The sequence below is a fragment of the Pan troglodytes genome, chromosome 22 (genome assembly GCF_028858775.2).
Source record: "Pan troglodytes isolate AG18354 chromosome 22, NHGRI_mPanTro3-v2.0_pri, whole genome shotgun sequence".
In the NCBI taxonomy this organism is placed as follows: Eukaryota; Metazoa; Chordata; class Mammalia; order Primates; family Hominidae; genus Pan; species Pan troglodytes.
Genome location: NC_072420.2, coordinates 5,917,000 through 5,937,114, shown reverse-complemented (window position 1 = coordinate 5,937,114; position 20,115 = coordinate 5,917,000). Strand labels below are relative to the sequence as shown.

The following is a 20,115-nucleotide window of genomic DNA, read 5'->3' as shown; positions in this document are numbered from 1 at the left end:
AAGTTGGTATTCTCTTACTTACATAACAGATTCATCCCACCATTCAATCATCTTAGAAGCTCAACTCAACCTCAAAGTTCCTGACATATTCAATCACCTGTTCAAATCCTTCCAACAGATTCCTATCTCAGAATAAAAGTAAAATTCCAATGGCCTTTGAGGTCCTAGGTAAACAGGTCTCTACCTCCTTCTCTGACTTCAAAGCTCCCACAACTCCCTCCTGTAATTACTCCATTCCCACTGTACGTGAAGCCTGCCACCCCTCAGTCTGAAGATAGGGATCTAATGCCTTACTCATAAATCACAGGCCGCTACAAGTATCTTTGTACTGAACAAAATTATATTCCAATGATAGTCATTGAGCCTTGAAATAAAAATTAGGAGCTAATTATTAATATAAATATTCAAAGTAAATGATAAATACCAGTGGGAAGACTAAACCAAATACAGTTTTGCTAAATATTACCACATGTATCCTAAATTATGATTTTATAACAAGTAGGTGCCTTTAAAACATTACATAGTCATAAAAATATGTAATTTGACATATTTTCAGATTTGTTAAATTAATATGATTAATAACAAAGATATACCAACTAAAATACATAAAAAGCTACTTAAAGCAAGGTATTACAAGACACAGCAATACACTTCAGTTCATCTGGGAAATCTAGAATTAAGTGTCAAAGAAAATCAATTAAATTTTAATTTGAAAATACTCATTTCAGGTGTAAACATTTCCATTTATACTTACATTATGGTCTTAACATGTGGCAACATAAAGTCATTAAAATTATTATTTCAGCAGTACAGAACTATCTACCTTAAAATATGACTCTGTGCCTAATAAAATTTCATAGGTGACACAATGTCTTTTCTCAAAGTAAATCATCTCTCACCTCTACCTTTTATTTCCTAGAAATGAGGCACGTTTCTAAGCTGGTATAGTAAACATGGTTTTCCTTTTTTTTATTAAAACAGCTTTGTTGAAATATAATTTACATACTATAGAATGTATCTGTTTTAACTTAAAGTTAAAAGATTTTTTAGTCCATTTACTGAGTTGTGCAGCCATCTCTACAATCCAACTTTACAGCATTTCCATCACTGCAAGATCCCTCAGGCCCATTAGCAGTCACTACCAGCTTTCAGCCCCAGCCCTTTGCAAACATTAGTCTACTTTTTGTCCCTATACGTTTATCTTTTCTGAATGCTTCATGTAAATGGAATTATACAGTATGGTAAACACACTTTTTATCCATTGATTTTTATATTCAACTAAGTTCAACATGTATCCAGAACCAAATGTTTCAATTTTCTTTCTAAAAGTTTGAAAATATTTACCTTCCTTGATACTTACTACTCTTTCTGCTTTCTCTCTCTCATATTGAAAGAGACTTTCTTTTAAATGATCACATTCATTCATTAGCTTCTTATTTTTCTCTTCTAGCATGAGGTCTTTCTTTCCACTCTCAATAAAGCCTCTTTGGATATTAGTTACTATCTCTTTATGATCCTCTTTCTGATGAACATCATCTAGTTGCTGTTCAATGCACGGATTTTCATGTTGGAGTTGACATGTCCTCTCTTCTACACAGCTCCACTTTCCAGTGGAATTATTCACTTTAGCTTCTGCATTTTCATACATCTCTTTCATTTCCTTTATTTGCTGCTGTGTTTGGCTTAGGTCGTTTGGAGAGTTTCTAAAGCCAATGACTTTTTTCTGAGAGTATCTCTTTTCTTACGGAACTTATCTTTTAAGGTATTGAATTTAATTTGCGTTTTAGAAAGTTGTTCAGTAAGAAACTCATTCTTATCTTCTACTTTGGAAATATCAGAACTCATTTTTACTTGTACAGAAACATCTTGTGTTCACTCTAATGCAAGTTTTAGGTTTCTTTCTGTTTTCACACTTTCACTGTGTTTACTTATAGCAGCAGTCCGTCTAGACTGATGATTCAATTTCAGCTTCCAGTCTTTTGTTGCTTTCTTCTTCCTTCAACAGTTCGGAATTGAGCCTTGTATTCTCAGCTTTGAGATCATTAAGCTCTTGTTGATACCGGAATGCTGTTTTTGTTATCAATTCCTCATTGAGTTTTATATACTTTTCAAGGGCAGCATTTGTTTTTTTTAACAATTTTAACGTCCTTAAGATATTTATTTTCTTTTTCCAGGTTGTCATTTTTCATTGTGCATATTTCCTGTCTGAGTATAGCAATATCTGTCTTCAAAATGCAATTTTCATCCATCAGATCTTTCATTTCTTCGTGATTATGAAAATCCTAAATAAAACCAAAGAAAGTTTTAGCTAGTACTCAATAAAATAACATATCATGATTACCGCTGAAGTTAAAGAATAACCTGCACATTCATATACTAAAAAGGTTACTGTAAGTGGATATCCAACTGGAGAAAAGGTTGAAACAAAACTTTGAACCTTATAGAGCATAAGTTCCAAAAAGTTCAGAAATTTATTTAAAGTCAATGAATTTATAAAAGTAAACACACACACACACACACACACACGCACACCAGAGAATTTTTAAGAATTTCAGAATTGGAAAAGCCTTTCCCTGAATTACAACAAACTCAAAAGCATAAATTAAAGAATTAACAAATTTGACTAAATTAAAATATATCAAAAAATTGCATTTACACTTTGATATCTAACCCATACACCACCCTATAGTAAGAACCTCACTTCACACGTATTTGGACAGATAAAATTTCCCAGAGCTACTACAGTTCTGTTTCGCTGATAACGTTCTATTTCAATTTGACTCTTTTAATATTTTTATAGTCAGTTGCAAGAATTACATTTACTAAATAATAAATCTAGACATTATACGAGTCACTCCTATATACATTCATTGATGAACTCATCTAGTTACCACAATTTTGAAAAAGAAATGTTAAAAATATAAGCAAGCTACAGGATTTTCCCCAGGACTTCTGACTCTACTTCTAGTTCTCTGACAGATCACAGTTACTTCTGTGGTGTAAATGTATCAATACGAAAGAAAACTTTTATTTCAAAACACCAATGGTAAATAAGATAAAATTTATAGAGCTCTTCTTAGAATATCATGAGATTATTTGTGATTGCAATAATTTGTTTCCTCTTTATAGTATTAGATACAGTAATCAATATGAAATAGCGGGAAGTACAAGGAACAATTTTACTGGGAAAAAATCTTTATCAATAGGTTATCACTAAGTATATATTATGGCATATTATTGTTTTCAAAAGCTCTTTGTAATAAAATAATATCCTATGTGGATGCCAAGATTTATAATAAATATTAATAATTGTACCTGTAAGTGTCATCATTCATTTTTTGAAAATGAGATAACATTTCTGGTTTGTTTTAGACCAAAATATTATATATTAAATTAAGAGGATATTATAAGTAACATTGATAAAATAAAGTTTAAAATATAGAATTTTTACCAAAGATTGATTTATCTGATTTGGAGTATTTCTTGTAGTCTTCAGTTTCATCTCTAGTGATTGAACAGTTGGTTCAAGTTGTTTTGCTTCAACTTCTTTCTTATATTGTTTCTCTTTCCTTTCTAATTCTTCTCTATTTTTTTGTACAGCATATTAACATTTGTTTTTTCTTCACTTCTTGTCTTAAGATGCATCTGCAGATGAAGACATTTATCTTAAAATTCATTTTGTTAAAAAACAAAGAGATCATCCTGTGATCTACCTCTGCAGATGCTCTTTATCATCCTAATAAAATTTCTATGTTCTGGATTATTTTTCCTTTGTAGTTCTCAGATATTTAATTTCTCACTTCAACATATTCAAACGAATGTATATACTTGAAAAGTAGTAAGGAAAGAATATTCTGCTAAAGTTTTTGTTACTAGTCACTCTAGTATGTATTATAAAAAAGGATACTGGAAATAATTCAGTATAGTTAGAAGTTCAAAATTACCTTTTCAAATCACACAGTCATAATTACTCTCCGATTAGAAAAGATCATTTACAATCAACTAAATTTTTAAAGTTACTATTTATTGACAAGCGTATAAGTTCACTAGAAATAAATTTTCATCTCTATGAAATATTGTAGGTGTCTCTCCAAATGATTTACAGAGTAAGATGTCTCTCTCACAAATTATATCTGCAGATGATTGTCATCTAAAACTAGGCTAAAGAGTCTAACATCTGTTACCCCACACTTTTTATAATTCTTTCTTAATACTTCCAATTCATCTTCTTATTACATATATTTTATATATTTATTAAGCTATTGTTCATTATGTGTAATATATAATTAATGCCCTTAATAAGTGTGTGTATGTTTACACAAGTTATGTTTTCCTGTGAAATCTAGTCCCAGAAGTGGAGTTGTTGAGTTAAAGGGATGTCAGGTTATTTGAAATTTTGATACACAGCACTAAGTTACCCTTCAGAAATAATTTACCAATTTCATATACCAACAGTGTATGAGAATGCCTTTTTCCTCACATTTTCAATGGTAGTAATTACTTTTTCAATATCAGCATGACTTTACAAAATATACCTTATTTTATGTTAATTTGCATTTTTCTGATTACCAGGCAGGGCTAAATATCCCTGGTAAAACTATAAAACTTGTTAATCATAAGGAACATTAGTCCAATTTTGAATTAGTTTATAGCACAATGACAATTATCTGCTGAGAAATACTGCTATAGGTGGCCAGGCACGGTGGCTCACTCCTGTAAACCCAGCACTTTGGGAGGCCGAGGTGGGCAGAACACCGGAGGTCAGGAGTTCGAGACAAGCCTGGATAACATGGTGAAACCTCATTTCTACTAAAAATACAAAAAATTAGTTGGGCATGGTGGCACATGTCTGTAATCTCAGCTACTAGGGAGGCTGAGTCAGGAGAATCACTTGAACCCAGTATGCATAGGTTGCAGTGAGGTGAGAACACACCATTGCACTCCAGCTTGGGCAACAAGAGAGAAACTCCATCTCAGAAAAAACCAAAAAGAAAAACAAAAACAAAAACACACTGCTGTAGGCTTACTTACCTATCATGCTCTTCCTTCAGTTTCTTGGGAAATTGCTGAGGATACTTTTTCCCAACCTTTCTTTGTTTGGTTAATCTGTCAGCAGCAGCAGAAGATGTACTATGACATACATTTTCTGATAGATGTATTTTTTCACTTTTGTTTGTATTATTTCCTTCTTTGACCTTTAATAAAAGTAATATGAATAATAATTATTTTATTCAATAAAAAAACATTTTCCCTGATTTTTTCACTTGATTCAGGTTAACTATCACCATTTTAATGATAAAAGTATTTTGTGCTTACTTTAATTTTATCATTATACATAATAATTATAAGATACTTATCATTTTATCATTGAAATTTTTGTCAAGTCTGCTCATTTCTGTTTGAGTGAATGGAATAATTTTCCAAAATTTCAAAAAGGACTCTTCTCCATTTTGTGCTTTTATTCGCATCCACTCTTTGCTATCTGATATAAATGTTTATGCTATCTGACTGGCAGAAACAGAGAAATAAAAAGACACAGGCATAACATATATCTTCTGTCATTGCCACCTGGATTTTACATGAAATAGCCAGATTAAGAGGATGTGACCTTGTAGGCCTTCAGGAAGAGTAAAGAAGTTTTCCCTTTTCTGCACTGAGCTATTCTTTTCCCCACTGCCTTTTATCTCTCTTGTGTTTTTTTTTTTTGGATCCTGGGATATCAAAAAAGTGAAAGTTCTCCCTGAACTATGGGAACCAATGTTTGCCACAACACAAGAAGCAGAGTGAAACTGCTGAGTTTCTAGTGCAGAATTCTGGAAAACGAGATGCTTCCCAGATTTCACATTCAATTACCACAAACGTTTATAGGTGGAAAACATACGGTACAGTTATCTACTTTACCCCATTATCTACTGAAAATGGGAGTCAAACCAACCAAGACATATGAAATGTTTCATCCAGAGCTCTTGAGGTGGCATTCCCTAGCATTTCACGGCACCAAATAACATGATACAATTCCATATTGCTGAATTATATAAATTACCAGATAAATTTATCAAATTAGTCAGATATATTAAAAGTCTAACTTGAGCAAAGCAATTTAACACCTCAGAAGGTGGAAAAAGGCCTCATCTGCTTTTACTTTGAAAGAAGAAAATCTCTAGATTTTTGTCTATCTTTAGAACACAATGTACAGAACTCAACTTTCTACTAAAGAGTCAAAGGCTAAATTTTTAGCTAAGAAATTATGCTTCTTTCTTACATGATAAAAATCAGACATGTCAAAACTTACCATACTTCATTAAACAACATAATGCAAGGTCTGATTTAACAGAAATATTGGAGTGGCGATTTTTTAAAATATGTGGAAGTATATATTTGTTTTCAAAATATTGGAAATAACCATGATGGAACTATAAATTCAAACAGTTTGAGCTAAGCAGATAAACTAGCATGCATGAAAACACATTAAACAGACTCATTTGGCTGGGAATATTCATTGCAACTCTCAAGGCTAGACGTGTTTTTGTGGCTCATCTCAGTCATTGCTTCCCTCCCATTGTATTCCCATTCTATCATTAAATAAATGTAATTCATCCCTAAATGAATACAGAAAAAAGAATCTAGAATCTAAAGCTTATTTCTTTAGCAATTTCTTTATGTTGATCTGGTTCAGAAGGTCACATGGTATATGGCTGAATTCGTTTCCCAGCTCATATGCCACTTGGAAGACTGAGAGTGAGATTTAGGTTGATTAATGAAGAAACATTATGAGAACATTCTCCAGAGCCGTTGTTTAGATAGCAGGACTAATCTACTTTGACACATAATTACACATTTAGAAAACCCTGCTGTAACTGTACACATGAGATTTTCTTGAATAGAAAATTTGACTAAATCAAATAATTGATAAAGAGAAAAAAGAAGCAGCAAGTGAACCTCTGTCTTTTTGAAGTTGGACTTTCTCTTTCTCCAAAGCCAGGAACTCTACTTGTAACATGCCTACCTCATTCTTTTTACTATTATTATACTTTAAGTTCTGGTACATGTGCACAATGTGCAGGTTTGTTACATATGTATACATGTGCTATGTTAGTGACCTTGGAATATCTTGCTGTAAGTCTTCTAGCTATATTTTTGATGTTCTCTCACTATGTGGCAAAGAATAACCCGCATTTTATAATTCAAGATTCATGCTTTTGTAGTTATTAACACTGGGATTGTCATACAGCGGCTTCTGGAATAAGCACTGTGTTGGTTTTCTGTTTTTATAAGTATCTGTAGCAGCAGAAATACTGTGGCTTTCTATCTGAATCATGTGCTTCATTTCTTTGGGGTGGGTAAACCACAAATCAAAAAGACTTTCTGGATCTCTAGACTGAGACCAATGCCTAATGTCTAATTTCCAATTAGTGGTATTTGGGTTTATATATTTTTCCTTTTGCATGTCAAACTCTTAATCATCTTTCATTTCAATCATAATTACTGGGTTCCTTACTTTTTCAGTTTCTATATCATAACAAAAATTTCCATCATCTGTGTTAGAAACAAGCTGTGTGTCTGGTTTGTTATCATTTTTATAGTCTGATTTATTTTAATTTAAATGAACCTTAGAAGATGACTGGTAAGTGTATTTCAGGGACCTGGAGTGTGAATGGAATAAAAAGACATTTGACATGGGCTTCCTCTGTTCAGGCGCTGCCTGGACTGCCACAGAGCTAGACACTCCAGATACATTTTTCTCCTCACAATCAGGGACACGATTCATCAGACTAGAGGGCACTCCTTTTTTGTTCATCCCTCTTTAGAGTTACCATGTAGGAGCTCTTCCTCAGGGCAAGCAGTAATTTTGGAGTTTTCAGAACTTTTACCAATATTCAGCTTGAACTTGTTTGTAATGAATATTAAAGAAAGTCATGAATATATAGATTGATTCCCTTTATCACTGTTCTTACCCAGTTCTGGTTCTTGAGACTTTTTTTGGGGGGGGGGCAGGTGCAAAATGGAAAACAAATTTGCTTATTTTGTTTCTCAGATGTCTTTTCTGTCAGAGTGCATGTTTTAAACTTAGCTTTAATCAAGTATAAACAAAGAAATATTATAAAATAGTTAAAATTTAACTGTGAAACTTAATCTATGTGTTGCTACTCTTAAATTATGGGATTGTGACTAAAAAGTGAAAAATAATTTGCCTTGGCTTAACATAGAACAGAAACATGAACCAGCAAGCTGAACTCTCAGTGTCTGTTTGGACTAAACTTAATGCATTTGTGTAAAATCTACCAGAAATGAATTCAAAGATGATAGGTAGTATTATAAAAGCTTCCTGTCTTACAAAGACTTTACCTCAGCATACCAGAAAGAGTGAGCCCCTACAGTGCATGTTTATTTCTGAAGAGTAACTAGAGCACTAGGCAAACACTAAATTATTAAGAGCTAAACTGAACACCAATAAGAAAGAGAAGCAAAATTTTAAATTCTAATTCAAATGATATACTATGATAGTGTTATGTATCTAGATAGAATTTCTGCTTATATTCACTTCTAATATATTTTAAGTTCCAGTAGTGATAGGGTTTGGATTTTTTAAATTTTAGTAATGTTTACTATGTATTTGTGTTGAAATAAAGTTATTGTTCACACCCTGACACCAAAGGTCCCATTCTGCAAGGTAGGATTCTCTTAATAGGCAACTGGGTTGACTTTTATGACCCCATTCACTCCCTGAACACAGACACAGAAGTCAACTGGTGACCACAAAACAGAATAAATCTTTAACCTCGGCACTGGTGACCAGCAATATAAAACTGCAACATCTGAAGCACTGGCAATGATGACTCCTTTAACAATAGTTTAACTCAGTGGCCATTGTTGTTAAACTGTTCATAATTTCTATTCCTCAGTAATATGACCCAATACTTCATGTTACCTTGTGTATTATGAGTAAGGTTATATAAATAAAACAGCAAGATAATTCTGAAAATTTCTTGCCTCAATTCCAAGGGTAAAGACAGCTATGAGTTACTAGAGATACTAAGAATTACTGGAGTAACTAATAGTTACTAGAGATAGTAAGAATATCTTAAGTTTCATAACTGGTTAAGATGTTTTAAAAATTAAATATAAAATTATGATCTATTGGATTCTAAAGGTATACTCTGAAAGGGCATGTCATTTGGACTATGCTTTGTTAGTAAAGCAAAAAAAGCCTAATATTAAACAAGAACTTAAATTTTCATATACCTGTGATTGCTTCTTTTCACTTCTTTCACACCTTTCTTGCTCTTCCTCTAAAGCCACTGGTAAGGTTTGTTCTGTTGATAAATTCATTGATTTAGTTCAAATGAACTAAGAAGAGTTAGATAAAGACTATAATCTTTATAAAAATAAATAGAGAATAACATTTCTTTGTATTTTATATTTTGAGAGTTTGAATGAAACAATGTTTACTGAAATATTTACTTCTGTAAGAAATACTTCTAATTATCCAAAACTTCAACAAACCACTTGGGGAGACACCAGATATCACCAGATTCAAGCCATGCAAAATCTCAGGGTCACTCACAAATTGTTCCACCCAACATAAGTCAACAAAACTGTTGGAAACAAAACAGAAAATTGAAATACAGTCAAAATATACAATGTAATGCTTTACTATACTTTGTAACACTATCTTTTTAACAAGACACTAATTGAGTTGGCAGTTACTAATAATTTGCAAAATTATTGTTCTTTATACCTCAATTAGTGTGCACCCCATTTTTTACATCACAAATGTTTTCCCCTGCTATTCTGAAAAATTTATTTTCATCTTTTAAGACTCAGAAAGTAGGCTGGGCATAATAGCTCACATCTGTAATCCCAGCACTTTGGAAGGCCAAAATGGGAGAATTGCTCAAGGCCAAGAGTTTAAGACCAGCCTGGGAACCATAGGTAACCTTGACTCTACAAAAAATTAGACAGGTATGGTGATATGTTCCTGTTGTCCCCGCTACTCAAGAAGCTTAGATGAGAAGATCCCTCGAGCCCAGGAGTCTGAGGTTTCAGTGAGTCTCAATCATGCCATTGCACTCCAATCCTGGGTGATAGAGTAAGAACTTGTCTCCAAAAAGAGGGAAAAAAAGGCTCAGAATGCTATGTGAAATCTTCCTTGATTCTAGCTATCTTTCTCCACACACACAGGTGTCTGCCTCGTTGGGGTCCCTTAGTACCTTGTCAATTTTTCTAGTGTCACTTTACCACCTGACCTGCACATCATGTCTTTACATGTTGACCCCCTTTGCTGCTAGACTGTAGAGGACAATCTTTTGAATCATCTTTGTATAAACAGTCTTAATTTTGCTAAATAATTACTTATTGAGTTCCTGCTAAGTGTTAGGCACTGGGGAATAAGGAAGGAAAATAGAAGCTGTCAGGGATGGCTTTCCTAAAGATCATCCATGAGCTGAGACTTAGAGAGTGAGGTTAGCCAGATTAAGTGAGGCAGAGGGCAGGAAAGGGTGAGCACATGCCAGGCAGCAACAAGAGAGGAAGAGAAGCCTCCAAGAGAGTATGCATTTCTCTACAGAAGAGGAATGGTGAGGGGACCATTACCAGCAGCTCTGTAATTCCAGAGAAAAAGGCAGATGGGGAAAGGGATACAGATGGAGATTTGGGCAGAAATCAGTTTCCTTTTCTTTTCTTTTTTGGGACAAGGTTATACTCTGTCTCCCAGACTGGAGGGCAGTGGCATGATCTCAGCTCACTGCAACCCGGCCTCCCAGGTTCAAGTAATTCTCCTGCCTCAGCCTCCTGAGTAGCTGAGATTACAGGCGCGTGCCACTACCACCTGCTAATTTTTGTATTTTATTAGAGATGGGGTTTCACCTTGTTGGCCAGGCTGGTCTTGAACTTCTGACCTCAAATGATCCACTTGCCTCAGCCTCCCAAAGTGCTGGGATCACAGACATGAGCCACCGTGCCCAACCCAGAAGTCAGTTTCTGAAATCCTTATATAAACCTTTAAGATGCTTGGACATTAGGTATTCAGGAGTGGTTCACGGATCTATTTGCATTAGGGTTAATTCACTCTAAATACTGCGAGGAGCATAAAATTCTGAGGCATATAAATCAATGAACAAAGATAAAATATAAGGCAATGTTGCAAAGATGATGCAGGCCTGAGGAGATGTTTTCAGAAATATTTAGGATATAGGTATCAGTGGCCATTATAAGAATGAATTTCTATTGAATAAATAAATGTATATATCTGGGTCCCTGGAGAAATACACTCTGCTCATTACTTTACAAATTTTATCAAATGAAAAGTAAAATAATATACATAAACTCTTTCAGTTACTTGTATTTACTTTACCCTTTTTCTGTTTCAGTTTTACTGTGCCAAGGAAATGCATTTGGGTTTTGTGGTGGTTGTTGTGGTTGTGGTTGTTTTTGTTTATTGAGATGGAATTTCACTCTTCCTGCCCAGTCTGAAGTGCAGTGGTGTGATCTCAGCTCATGGCAACCTCTGCCTCCTGGGTTCAAGAGATTCTCCTGCCTCAGCCTCCCAAGTAGCTGGAATTACAGGCATGTGCCACCAAGAACAGCTAATTTTGTGTTTTTAGTAGAGATGGGTTTCTCCATGTTGGTCAGGCTGGTCTCAAACTCCCAACCTCAGGTTATCTGCCCACCTCAGCCTCCCAAACTGCTGGGATTACAGGCACTAGCCACCGCACCCAGCAAAATATGGGGATTTTGTTTTAAAAGTTCTGTTTCCTGGATCTACCAAGCTCATGAGAAAATAGAGCAAACAAGTCATTTGCATAGGTAAGAAACTTTGGATTTATAGCTTGTCCTCACTACTCTAGAAGATTATTATCATGTTTTGCAAAGCAAAATGTTAAACACAGACATAAGGGGAAAAAGAAATTAAAACTATAGGGGTGGGTGAAAAAATATTGCATAATTTATTACTGTTGACCTCATCATATGACTGATTAAGGGCACTGAATTTAACTTGGATGTGAAGTAGACCTCATATTAGCTGCAGTTAATCAGTAGACCAGGCGTCCTAGCAGAATTAAATTTGATGCTCCTGTGTTATCTTTAAATGACACAGCTTTTCTGAAAACCCTTACTCATAGTGCATGATTATCCATTAAGAAAAGGTGATGGAATATGTGAATACAGCTGAGGAGACACCACAAGGCAAATGCTCAGTGGTTCCCATTAATATTGGGAAAATCAACACTATAAAACAGAAAGCCATAGACATTATTTAATATTTGGTTTTGGGGGGTATTTTTAGTGACACTGCATACAGTTGTACCTAATAATTGCTAAATCAGAGACGTAAAAGTAAAACAAAGGCACATTGTGTTTGAGTAGGAAATCTATAGACATCTAGCTGGTTTTCCCATCCAGCCACAAAATTCTAAATATAATCATGGTACCTGCACTCAAATTTATGTTAAATACCAACCTCAATGAACTCACTCTTTCTTCTCATTCTCTTTGTTATTTATATGTTGCTTTCCTTAAGGGAAGAATACAAATGCCTTGCTAAGAACCATTCTGTTTGGTTGTAGGCTGCATAAGGGGAGTAAACATAAAGTACATTTGACAACAAAATGACTTGTTAAAAGTCAGAACTATGGTAGCATGAAGCCAAACGAGGTAATCTAGAATTAAATTTTCTATGCTTCTTTCCCTTCTTTGCTCTCTTTCTACTCTAATAACTGCGATTCACACAGGTAATGAAGAGTGTAATTCCTTGATAGAAACACAGCTCCAAGATTAATCCTTTCTTTAACTATGAAGTTCGCGTGTCCAAAATCTGTGGTAGTTGCTGTCGATTTTGGATCACTGATGGTGATACAGATATTTATCATCAACTCGCAACTTCCCAAATCTTTGAAAAGTCTTACTATTGATGGTGCAACTAGTAGAAACACGATGTAAAATATCTGAAAATAAAGTTTTTATTTATTAGAATGTAAATAATAATACAAATTGTAACAAGGTGTAAAAGTTCTTTCTTCACTGAAGCAGTACCATGTTGTCCTCTACCCCACAAATGCACTACTCCCCCATGGTCTAATGTATTTTAAAAGTCCTGTAATTGCTATTAACTCAGACAAGTTTACTTAACTTGTTCTAAGCTTCTGGTATTTACTACAGTTTACTTTCAATCACTCAACCATCTCTGTTATATATGTTGTTTTCCATGAGAAATTTGTTTATTAGTAATTAAGATTCTTCAGGGATAAGAAAATATTTGAATAACTAAGTTTGTGCATAAACACATTAAGGTCAAATACCCATGACATTATTGTGTGTTTTTGTGTACTAGAGACAAAAACTTCAAAAAAATTTTTAATGAATATACATTAAATTAAAAACTGCTTTCATTAAACTGAGATAATCTTCCCTCAATGCATGAATACCTTCAGAATTCACATAGACCAAAGAATTGTATAAAATATGATAGCCTTAAAAATCTTATTTGTAGCTGGCACAGTGGCTCCCACCTGTAATCCCAGCACATTGGCAAGCCGAGGTGGGCAGATCACCTGAGGTCAGGAGTTCAAGAGCAGCCTGGCCAACCTGGTGAAACCCCATCTCTACTAAAAATAGAAAAATTAGCAGGGTATGGTAGCACGTGCATGTAGTATCAGCTACTCGAGGGGCTGAGGCAGGAGAATTGCTTGAACCCAAGAGGCAGAGGTGGTAATGAGCCAAGACTGAGCCACTGCACTCCAGTCTTGGTGACAGAGCAAGACTTTGTCTCAAAAACACAAACAAACAAACAAAAAACCTAATTGTTCCCATATAAGTCTATGTTCATACAAGATCTGACGAGTACACAACACCGTGAGACAGGACAGACATATATTTTAAAGGTTATATTCCTGGTTTCTGTAAAAATAAAATAGTTGAATTCAAGCTTTCAAGACAAGTCAACAAAAAGAGCAAAAAATGCAAAAGTGAAACTCGAAAGGTCATTTCCCCATCAAGGGCTCATGATCACTGGACATTCACAAACTATACTGTTCAAAACATTAGATCTGAATTTTGATCCGAGTATCCCTTTAGTAGCAGTTTCATTCAAGGATGTCCAAGCGGTAAAATAAGATAATATCATTTGCTATTTTCAGTTTTCTTTTCTGAGAACAGCCCAGCATTCTTCTTCAGAGAAATGAATTGTCCTAACTTCATAGGCTAAAGGCTCATGAGTCATAGTTCTAAGGGCATTAATAAAATATGGTGGTGCATGCTTGTATTCTGAACTTTTCAGGTTTAAACTCTCATATAGTAAATGCTAATAGGTACAAACCGATTAAAGAAAAGCCTTCTTAATCTGACATTATTTTTCTTTTTATTTCTTCATTTATCAGCAACAGGAGAGTCTAACTAAATGTGGTAAAGTGGTATGAGGGAATACAATGAACAGTGTAAAATGAATTAAACCAGAGATAATCACACCAATGTGGGTACGAGTGGAAAATATAATACAAAACACACCAAAGAAAGTGGCAGAAAGGTATATAAAGTGTATAACCACTCACATACCATTTTAGGACCCAAAAAATTCTGCATATTATTTCTGAGCATCACAATGTATTTAAAGATTTCAAAAGGGCATTGAAATGAAAAACAACCAACTTATGATGTTGGTAGCCTCTATGCAATCATGTTTTAAAAACTTTAACACCAAAAAGGCTCAAAATCACCATTTTAAAAGACTGTGTCTACCAGACATAAATGAATCATTACTTTCGTCATTTGTAATAGTCAAAGATGCCACAAGTGCACGCATACACACATCTATATATACACCTACACACACAGTCTTGCTCATTAGAACATCTGATAGGCTTCAGATCATCAGTGTAATAACACTAGCAGCAAGCCTCTGAAGTTAAAACAGAAACTGACACTTTAATAAGTAAAGCTTTCCTCTAGGTAAAGATCAGAACTCCAACTAGCACTTAACTCACTGGAAATATCTTAAGAGTCTCAAAATTCACTGCTTTGAATCCCTGACAAGTATAAAAATTTTATACTGAAAACTTCATGCTATTCAAAACATTAAAACAGAAACATCTGACTTAAAGCTTACATTTTTAAAATCTTTTTTATGCTTCTAAATTTGTTTTTATTCAAATATGGATACCAGCAATAACATTTATGCCAATGCCTTCTGTTCAATATTGAACAAATAGAATTAGGAATAAGAATAATATGAGTACATCCAATCATTGAATGTACTTTATTTCCAGTATTCCATTAAATGTACCTGCTCTCAATGTCTGTACATTCTTTCTTTGTACTGCTCCTTTCACAGCAGGATCTTCCACTTCAGTGCTAGGCTGAATGGGTTTTAAAAGAAAACGATTCATAAATCATATATATTTTATACAACATGGAGTTTGTGATTCAAAAATATACATAATTAATTACCTTCAAGGAAGGATGTTTTGCAGGAGGCCCTACAGAGCAAAGGGGATATGTCATCAATTATATGTAAGTATGACAGGGCCAACCAAACATTCATGCAGTGTTACTGTCGAGCTGAATTCTCAGGCCTGGCTATAAAAATAATTACTTAAGGTTTTGAGGGTTCTTCTTGGCTTCTTCTTTTCATTGCCTAGGACAGCAACATGACAGAAACACAATGAGGAAAATAGGAATATAGGATTCCCAAAATGCACAGTTTACATTTCAGTAGTGAGATTATCTTTCAAATGCCTATATTTAAAATAGAAAAGCATTGATATAACCGTGAACACGTGGACTGATGAGGAGAAAAGGGACCATTAAACAGAGGGGCAAATCAAACCTGAGAGAATCAATGTCAAAGCTGATGGTGAATGTACAGAGAATTTTAACTCCACACACCAGAGGCATTGCTGCCAGCACAGCACAAATAAATTCCCCTTGTCTTGTCACTGAGGAAATACGCAGTTGGGATGACAGTTCAGGTGAATGTGTGATTCACCTCTCATCAAAGAAAGGGTTCTACATTGATCAGCTAGGATACACACTTATGAAATAACAGCTAATCAAACTACTCATTTTTCCCATGATCACATGGGCTACTGCAGCACCTACATTTCTCCTATCCCCTCATTTGGCCTTGAATTAGAGCTCCTTGATCCACTCATGCAAGGTGGTCCATAAAACACATCAAATAAACCATGTCGAATAAGCTTCTGATATCAAAATATTTATCAAAAAAGAAAACATTGAATGACCACAGACTTGCTGGATATTAATACATATTTATATTTCAAAATCAGTGCAGTATTTATTGAAAATGAGAATTTTGGTTTTCATGGAATGAATTTTATGATTACTTCTAAAATTAACTAAGTTTGGTATATTATCTTACACTGTAAAGGACTTTTATAAAACAGCTATCATATCAAAGAACTGGCTGTCTCAAAAAAATTTCGCCAAAGCATCTATATGCAAATTAATCATATCTTATTCACTCATGTCAGTGAAACTTCTCTCCCTGAGGCCTGAGAGTTATCAAGTGAAATGAGCTGCTGTGGTTTACCCCAACTCTAGCACTCCCTCCTGTCTCCAGTACTCTCCACAGCAATAACCTCTTTTGTGAGACTGGGCATATGCTGAAGCAACTGGAAGTGAGTTGTCTCAAGCTTACTTGGCTTTAACTCCCAAGACCCCAGAAAATGTCTTTCTTTCCTCCTTTTGTGCCCTTTCACCATCCCTCTTCCTTTGAAAAAATGATTATCAGAACTGTCATCCTGATGCTTCCCTTCCTAACTGCTTTTTATGGATGATTGTGACCACTTTTTTCATCTGTATTCAGCAGTAGTATACACCTGTCATCTCTCTTTTTTCATCTCATTTTCCTTCCCCTGTGGCTAGAATCATGCTCAGAAATAAAAGGAAATTAAAGCTTTCCCTGGATTCTGTTATTTTTTAAATTGCTCTCCAGTGGTTCTTTTTCCAGATTTCTCTAAAGGAAGGCTATTCCCTTGCTATTCAGAGCTGTGTCCAAGGACCAGCACAAACATCACCTGAGTGCTCATGAGAAATGCAGACTCCAATACCTGCTGAGTCAGAATGTGCACTTTCCAGAAGCTCCTCAACGAATTCATGACAATTTGAATGCCCTGTTCTACACTGGTGTACTTCCATATTGGTTTACCCTAATTGGCCTTTTTGGCCTAGCCTCAACTTCTTTCCTATTATGTCCCTGAATTTAATACTATGTTATAAGCCATAATGTTTCTAATGAACTTTTAATCAGGCAAAACTTCTCTAATTAATTTCTTCCCAATAAATCACCCAACACTATTCTTTTCAATTATGTTAATATGATACTATCCTGTGAAGTTACAACATTTTCTATAAAAACAAATTATAGCCATACATGGCTGACCATTTACGGTGATGTTCATCTATGGTAGATAAAACACAGGTCTGCATGGTAAAGTACCTCAATCCTTAATGCCTCCCCAGTAGCGAGAATGACAGCAAGAGAAGGAAAATGTTACTGTAATTATATGACACATTTTGGTACTGGAAGCTCACTTTATCTTCCTTCCTATTTCTAACACCCTGTTCTTCCTTCTTCTACAGCTCAATTTGACTTTACTACCCTCCATTACATACATCCACTTTTTAAAATTTATTCCATGTACACTCTGCCCTCCTCATTCTTTCTTTCTCTTTTATTCATTTCCTCTTCCCTCTCTCCTGACTTGCCTCAGGTCTTAGAGTATGTTAAAATGGAACTCATAACTCAGCTCCTTTAGTGGTACTTCCAATAGAATCAAATGCTGACCCTTGGTTAGAGACACCACTTATCACCATTTCATTTCTCTTTTACTTATGATACAGTTAATAGGACATTTTCTTTAGCTATTAAACTCTATTACTGCTCATATTTTAAAAGAAACATTCCATCAATGCTTTTTTTTTTTTTTTTGAGATGGAGTCTCACTCTGTCACCCAGGCTGGAGTGCAGTGGCACGATCTCCGCTCACTGCAAGCTCCACCTCCCAGGTTCACACCATCCTCCTGCCTCAGCCTCCTGAGTTGCTGGGACTACAGGCACCCGCCACCATGCCCAGCTAATTTTTTGTGTTTTTAGTAGAGATGGGGTTTCACCATGTTAGCCAGGATGGTCTTGATCTCCTGACCTCATTACCCGCCCACCTCGGGCTCCCAAAGTGCTGGAATTACAGGCGTGAGCCACCGCGCCTGGTCTCCATCAAATGACTTTTTAAATAAAATACGGTTCTCACCTTTTCCTTTTCCATTGACTATTCTGTTTCCTTTTTCATGAGAAGGTCCACGTAAAGGCTCTGACACTTTCTCGGGGACACACTGCTAAGGTAATATCAAGAATTAGTTTCCATTTAAAATTATAATGAGTTGCATCAAGAGTTTCTTATCAATCTCTTTTTATGAAACTGGGTCTCACTCTGTCAACCCAGGGCTAGAATGCAGGGGCCTGATTAAGGCTCACTGTGGTCTCAAACTCCTGACCTCAAGCAATCTTCCCACCTCAACTTCCTGAATAGCTGGAACTACAGGTGCATACCATCATGTCATGCTAATGTTTTTATTGTTATCTTTGTAGAGACAAGGCCTCATTATACCTCCCAGGCTGGTCTCAAGCTCCTGGGCTCAAGCAAATCTTCCACTTCTGCCTCCCAAAATGTTGAGATAAGCAGTGTGCACCACCACACCCAACCCTAATCAATTTCTTTAAATCAATCTCAATGTTGCCAAGGCATGGTGGCTCACACCTGTAATCTCAGCCCTTTGCAAGGCCAAGGTGGGTGGATTGCTTGAGTTCAGGAGTTGGAGACGAGCCTGGGCAACATAATGAGAACACATCTCTACACAAAAAATACCAAAAGGAGTCAGGCATGATGGTGTGTGCCTGTAGTCCCAGCTGCTTGGGAAGCTGATGTGGGAGGATCACTTGAGCCTGAGAGGTGGATACAGCAGTGAGCCAAGATCATGCCACTACACTGCAGCATGGACAACAGAGCAAGACCCTGCCTCCCCAAAAATTTCCATTTAAAATGTGAGAACAAAGAGAGATACAAACAAAAAACAAGCCTAATTAGTCAATGAAATATGAGCTTAAGCCAAGAAAGAAAACGAAAAACATGAAGTACAATAAAGTACATGGGGAAATAGATCTATAACAGAGCCTTCGGTCTTTCATAACTCTGATAATACTAATTAATATTTATGCTGCAATTAGTTTTTTGTAAGTACTTCTGTGATAGTGTTTCTTACTACAAGACATTCAATTAGCTAAATATGGTCATCTCCCATTACCTGAAAGAACATTATTATAACAGAGAGAGAAAACTGGAACTTTCCATCAACTTTCCACCCAGAAAAAGAATTGGTCACCAGAATTCTAAAGAGTAATGTATGGCAGACACATGAAAAAATGCTCATCATCACTGGCCATCAGAGAAATGCAAATCGAAACCACTGTGAGATATCATTTCACACCAGTTAGAATGGCAATCATTAAAAAGTCAGGAAACAACAGGTGCTGGAGAGGATGTGGAGAAATAGGAACACTTTTACACTGTTGGTGGGACTGTAAACTAGTTCAACCATTGTGGAAGACAGTGTGGAGATTCCTCAAGGATCAAGAATTAGAAATACCATTTGATCCAGCCATCCCATTACTGGATATATATGCAAAGGATTATAAATCATGCTGCTATAAAGACACATGCACATGTATGTTTATTGTGGCACTATTCACAATAGCAAAGACTTGGAACCAACCCATATGCCCATCAATGATAGACTGGATTAAGAAAATGTGGCACTTACACACCATGGAATACTATGCAGCATAAAAACTGATGAGTTCATGTCCTTTGTAGGGACACGGATGAAGCTGGAAACCATCATTCTGAGCAAACTGTTGCAACGACAGAAAACCAAACACCACATGTTCTCACTCATAGGTGGGAACTGAACAATGAGAACACTTGGACACAGGATGGGGAACATCACACACCAGGGCCTGTCATGGGGTGGGGGGAGAGGGGAGGAATAGCATTAGGAGATATACCTAATATAAATGACGAGTTAATGGGTGCAGCACACCAACAT

At 35.5% G+C, this 20,115-nt stretch overlaps 1 pseudogene; it reads right to left on the bottom strand.

Annotated features, from left to right (window-relative positions):
- Positions 1-369: 369 nt before the first annotated feature.
- LOC129138339 (putative ankyrin repeat domain-containing protein 20A2) overlaps positions 370-20,115 on the bottom strand; it is a 58,950-nt pseudogene continuing 39,204 nt past the window's right edge.